At 41.3% G+C, this 6,637-nt stretch overlaps 1 long non-coding RNA gene across 1 annotated transcript; it reads right to left on the bottom strand.

Moving 5' to 3' along the window:
* Nucleotides 1–4,892: 4,892 nt before the first annotated feature.
* Nucleotides 4,893–5,822, bottom strand: LOC148022519 (uncharacterized). The gene is made up of 2 exons (XR_015693475.1): nt 5,212–5,822; nt 4,893–5,092 (listed from the first exon to the last, which is right to left on the bottom strand). It is a non-coding gene; the product is annotated as an uncharacterized LOC148022519 (long non-coding RNA).
* Nucleotides 5,823–6,637: the final 815 nt, after the last annotated feature.

The raw sequence follows: 6,637 nt of genomic DNA, 5'->3' as shown, positions 1-6,637 counted from the left end.
CTACAAACTATGGTTTTAATTGTAGCTCTATGGCTGAACTGGTATAGACTATGATATTAACTATGCAACTAAAATATGTTATTAACATAAAATATATTATGGGTTAGATTCTTTTTTCAATCTTGAAGTTTTGTTTGTGCAGAAGCTCATAATTTCACCAACCTTGGATTGAAGATTGAAGATACTCAAGTAAGGGAGGTCTTCTTCTACAAGCTCATTAATAAAATGTATATGTGACTATAAGTGTACACATGGTATTAAAGGTTGGCAATTAGTGAATCCTAGTACTTATTTTAGACATGTTAAAAATAACATGCTTGGGATTATGCATTATTCTCTAGAAATATCCCATGCTAGTGAACCAAGCAACTCAAACGTGCAAGGAGATCATATTGAGAACTGAAGGCATGAATAATCATCTCCAGTGCATGGTGGAAATAACATAGATGATTTAAATAGACGATGTACGTGGCGTGATTGCATTGCATATTGTAATGGTGGGAGGAGTATTGGTCCACAAACTTTTCTTAGGCACCAAGAGTTGAATGCCAAATATGATGCACTAAGTATGCAAATTGGTCTTACTACTTCTAATGAAAGGCAACATGAACAAGGTAATAATCAAACTATTAATACTTTTGTAAGTCCCCCCTTCGGTCGTGACAACAACTCAATTAACCATGCTAAGTCTCCTCAAATAGACCCTTCTATAGACAATGGCATATCTATTATTGGGTGGATCATTATATCAACAAACTATACAAATAATAATTGAGCTTCAAGCTCTTTAGGATGACAACCAAATATCAATTAGTCCACAAGAGAACATACTCTAATTATTTTTTGGAGGAATGGGCAATCCAAGGCCTAGGACTCAAAGAGTTGAAGAATGCAAGCCAATAAGTAAGCTATAAGTGCAACTACCTGATACATGGGATGCAAACCTTGATGGAGTGAGAGTCCCAACATCTTGGGAGCAACTTGACTTTGTGTATCATGGTATTGGCATGGTCCAACCTGAACGCTATAGGTTTTGAGTGGGAAGTAAAAACAATGATCATGAAATTGAACTTATTACACCTAGTAAAGAAAATATCCGTATCTTTTTCAATAGAAAATATAGCATCAATGCTCTAAACCAAATTAGAGGGTGTATTTTGCACTCTTACCTTATAGGTGGTTCTATAAGCCCAAAGAGCCTCATACGAATGCTCATCCCAATCTTATTTATAAGAAGTGACTGTTTTAGTTAAAATCCCACAAATAATTTGATTAGTTACTTCTACTTGGCTATGAACTCTAGGGTAATAAAGCATTGATTTGCAATGCTTAATCTTATACAATTCTATTAATTTGCTAATTAGGCCATTCAAGACATGGGAACCTTGATCACCTACTAATTTGAGTGGGCAACCAAATGTGTTATAATGTTTTTATACATGAACTTAGCCATCTCAATGGCTTTATCTGTCTTACAAGCTTCTGTTTCCACCCACTTAGTAATATAATAAGTACAAACAAAGATATCTTGATTGGATTGATATCTTGTAGTCTGATCTATTGGACCCACAAAATCAATGCTTCATTTCTCAAAAGAGGATATATAATGCAAATATAGTTGTCAAAGGTATGGCGAAACTCTTAGAAGGTCAACAAATCCTATGATATACGTCATATTTTTGGAAATAATAATATGCATCCTTAAATAAGCTAGGCCACCAATAACTAGATAATAGACCCTTCCTTGCTATTAATTTACCAACAAAATGGCCACCACAAGGTTCATCATGTAATAACTTTGAAACCACTTGAACTTCATCTTCCTATACACATCAATGATAAATGCCCTCTCTAGGGAAAATTTTATATAGCTAACCCCCTTATCATCCATAGGAGCATTCTTGCATCAATATCCCTAGCTTTCTTTATTTATCTGCACTAGGTGGATATCAAACAGTACGAAGAAAATTAGGAATGTCTGCATCACTTAGATTATGGCTTGCATAATAAATTAGATTATCCCCCTTATTATTATTTTCTTGACATAAAAGAGCTCTGACAACATACATAGATTTATCTTATTGGAGTGAAATTCCTTCATACAATTGGAGGGTGCCAATACTAGTTCTTCAATCAACTTTTACTTCGGAAATTCAAATGCTTCCTACCAGACACTATCCCAATTAAAAGGAGTGTCCATTCATAGCAAATTTCTTGATCCCGGATCGAATGCTGGATGCATTCGGAGAGAAGGATTCACTCCTTAGCAATTGGCCAAATAAACGACCACTAGATTGATTGTGCTTGTAACAGTTTAGGAGCACTATTTGCATTGTTTGCTCAATGAACTAAAAGATGAAAAGTTAATTAATGCTTCAGGTTGAAGGCCTAAAGGGAGAGGCAGCATCAATTACCCCCGACTGTCTACCTGACCCTAACTAAGGGGATTGTTAGCCGCATCGGAAATGTGGACCGAACCCGCTACGTGAGGTCTCTCTGTTGAGCGCTACTTGGAGCAGGAGGACGCTTGGGTGCCAGGGGGGGCTCTGGCCGTAAATCCCTTGCCTTTCGGGCCCTGCACAAGAGGCCAACGTGACTCGGGATTGGATCTCGAGGCTTGCAACTAGTCTACGTGCAGAATCTTGGATTAGTAATCCCTGTGAATTGGTGGATAGCCTTCGGGCAGATTATGTATTGCCTTCGGGTGGATTATGGATTAGCCTACGGGCTGGACTTTATGGATGTATTCTAAAGATAAATAAGATAACCTGTAGAAAAGGAACTTGTTTAGCATTGTTTTTCTATGTCAAGTGCTAAGATTACGTGAAGGAACCAATGTCTAACTGGCTAATTAAGGAAGCTGCTTAATACATGTCCAACTAAATGTGGTAGGTAATTAGACAACTAAAGAAACCTTGAGGAAAGTGCGGTGGATGTGGCCATGGGTCCATCCTATGGATGGGTGGTCTCGGTTGGTCGAGAACTTTTCTCAATCGAAATGGACAGCAAGGAGCTCTTGTCAAACGAAATGAACAACAAGGACATTGACCTAGAGTTTAGGTTACTAGAATTTCGATTTATGCTGTTTTAGGGAAACTGAATGGGACTATGCCTTATGGGTAGAGAGGTCGATCTTTGCATCCCTCTCGTTTTCCATTCTCCTTGAACCAAGTGCAGCATGAATCCGCTTCAACCTTGATGTTCCTGCGTAAAGTAGTTCGATGCTAACTACCATTTTAGGAAATTGACCATTAGGGGAAACCCTAATTCAGGTTGGTCCTAAGTGGTAACGGTTGGAATACTTCCGCTACCTCGCAGACTCGAAAAGACCTAGATCGCAAACCCCGTAACATTCCATGGGAGTGCCAGGCGGAGCCTTCTAGACCCTCTTTCCAATGGGTTGCTAAGGCGTGTCCTGTAAGGGAACAGATGGACACGTTACCGTTGGTATCAAAGCGAACCAACGAAGGATCTCTCTTTATAAGAAAACTTAATAAGAAGAACTAAAGCAAATGTTGTTGTTAAGAATATTTTCTTACTTACCGATGCTGTCTTGCAAAATTATGAAGCATGGAATAGATTCTTAATGTTCCAAGTCATGTTTATGACCGCGATGCATGCCTCAAATTATCGACAAAGGATCAATATGATGAACATCCTAGACCACATTTACAATCCATTGCCTTTGTACGTGGAACAGAGATGGACGAGTGATTCAGGAATCTATTACATAGCTCCCCACCAGTTTGCTTACTTTCGAACCAACCTAAAGAGAATCAAGTGCTTGGAGGTCTTGAAGATCATGAATCAAGTGCTTGGAGACATGAAGAAAATGTCAAATAAATTGCGTCGATTCGTAGCCTAAAATGTGTCGATTTGCAGCCTAAAATGCGCCTATTTGCAGCCTTTGTGATGCTTGATAAGAAGCATATTTCCCCTGCTAATAAAATACCATATAATGAAGTATATAATTAGCAGTATCCATGCTTGAATATACATAAGCATCTTCATCATTACCTTCAGAATCAACACTGTAGAGTGGGCCTATTCAAACAACGTGAGAATTGCATATGGCGCCTGAGTGACAGGTTGAATGCCTAGTTGAAATCTGGGTGCTGGATGACTATTGTGTGGTTTAATGCTTTGATAAAGCATCCTTGGAATGCTGTTGAAGACCCTGGAGCTCTAATGCTTGCATGGGAGCTTAGTTATGAACTGTGGGACAGTTGTACAGAACTGAAATAAGGTCATATCTACTGTTAATATTGACACACAACATATATTTGGACATCCTTGAAGCATTGAAGGTATATGACATGCATTCTTGGCTTCATTCAAGTATACCTAAATCCCAGAAGACATATGCGTAAATTTCATGCTTTTGAACTGAGATTTTGTAATCCAAATACTCAAATCTGGTCTTCAAATCTAGAAATGAATGCAATTGTAGATGTGCCCCAAACTTCTTTTCCTAATTTACAAAGCACATCTGCAACCATCTTCCTTCTAGTGTGTGTTACATATATACCAATGGAAATACAATTTGTAAGAGTGACACAACCAGAATCACAATCACAATCATCCAAACATTTCAAAGTAACTATCATTTCAAAGCATGCATTGGCGATAGAAAAAGGATTGTTGAGGAGAGTACCTGAAGCCTACCTACTTTACGGTGAAGCCTACCTACTTCACGGTCGAAAGATACATAGCATGCTAAGGCGAGTCTACTCTTTCGAGAGTGTTACTTTTTCTTCCCTTGTGTTACCATGTGATGGTTACAGCGCCTGCATCCCGACGACAGCAAACGACCACAGGCTAAATGGTAACGTGGCGCTGCTGCATGCGTAAGCCTAGAGCCATCGACCTTGAGTATGACGGAATAGCGATCATCCCTTTCGCTTAAGTCAAGAAGACCGGACCCCAGCCATAAAATGGAGGGCTAATCCTCTTTGAGCCGCAGCTGTCTGAATCCGCCGCATTGTCGTCATTTGCACCGCCCAGTTATTCTCAATGGGCGGCATTGATGCACGGTTTTAATCAATTTTCGCCAAGAGAGCTTGCCGCTGGGAGATATCTGTGACTGCACTGGCTGGCCCACAACAAGGAGCATAAATATATGGGGGATGGAGTAGCGTATTCGTGAAGAAAGCAGCGTATTACAGAGAAAGAGAGAGAGAGAGAGAGAGAGAGAGCGCAATGGACAAGAACCTGCCGCTGATGATCGCCGGTGCCGACGGAATTATGACTAATATTGGTCATGATGAGTTTTTGCAATACTGCCCCTTGGACCGTAGATGCCATCCCCTTCGGACGTCGCTGGAGGAGCAGAGCCGCGAGTGGACTACCGGCCTCTTTAAGGCCCATGGCCGCTCCCACGAGCAGCTGCAAAATCTTCTGGACATGAACTAAGCCAGCCTGTCGTGTTTGATGTATCCCAGCGGCACCTCAAAGGCCCGCTCCTTCACCCTGGTGAAGCTCCTGCACTGGATATTCCTGCTAGATGACCTCTTCGATGACGGCCAGCACGTTCTCGGCCTCAACCTCGAGTGTGCTCGCGCCTTCTGCTCCCGGCAGCTCATGACGATGTTTGGGCCCGCTGCCGTGGCCGCGGCCGGCCTTACTGACGTGTTCCACAGCTCCCTTACGAATGAGCCTAAAGGTATACCATTTCCATAACGAGGCTCAAGGAAGCTTCCATGGGGAGCTCGAATGAGGATTCCATGGAATGACCCATCTTCTTCATTTACGCTAGGAAAGATGTTTTTACCCCCCCCTTACTTTCATTCCGAGTGTTACAATATCAAAACTTAGCACTAACTTTAAAGAAATACGGGGAGTTTCTTTGATACAGGCGTCTCGAAAGACCAATCATCCCAACAAGAGTTGGTGGTCGAGATGGGAGTGCAGTGGGCTGCTGATATGCAAGCTCAAGGCATGTCGCCTAAGCACTACAAGCGTGTGCAGGAAGCAGTTGTGGACTATCTCACCGGTGTGATGCTTATTGTAGCATTGAGAGAGGAGAAAAAGCTCCCTAGCCTCCAGCAATACATCCCCCTTCATCTTAAGGATGGGGCTGCTAGGATTTCCCTCGTTGCTTGTGAGTTTGACCTTAACATGGAGCTTGACGATGAGGCTTTATCACAACTACTCTTGGAAAACCTATATCAAGCCATGGCTGATCAAGTGCTTTGGATCAATGATGTTCTTTCCTTTAATGCTGAGTACTGTAAAGGGGACTACATCAACCTAATCACAATATTGCACTATCAGAATGACCGAATGGTTTCTTGCCCAACTCACAAGATCATGGGCTTCCAAGAAGCTCTCTCTCAAGCTTGTGCTATGATCAAGGACAGGGACAAGGATCATATACAATTATCTCACGACATCATTACATGGAATCCATCCTTGCAAAGCTATGTTGAGGCTACTAACGACACCCTCTTTGCAATCATTACTTGGACCCTATGTACTCTACGCTATAGAGCTTACTCTAGCGATGATCTCATCAACTAACGTGACTCTACAACTCTTCTTAAATAGTGAAGACATATATGACGACTCATCTAAGCATGGTTGGTAGCCTACCCTACAAAGGAGCTGTACAAATTCTTCCATGAATGAAGCCTCATAT

Source organism: Lygodium microphyllum, chromosome 16, assembly GCF_053477565.2.
Source record: "Lygodium microphyllum isolate KBCC chromosome 16, Lygodium_microphyllum_v1.1.10, whole genome shotgun sequence".
In the NCBI taxonomy this organism is placed as follows: domain Eukaryota; kingdom Viridiplantae; phylum Streptophyta; class Polypodiopsida; order Schizaeales; family Lygodiaceae; genus Lygodium; species Lygodium microphyllum.
This window is presented reverse-complemented; position numbering and strand designations above follow the sequence as displayed.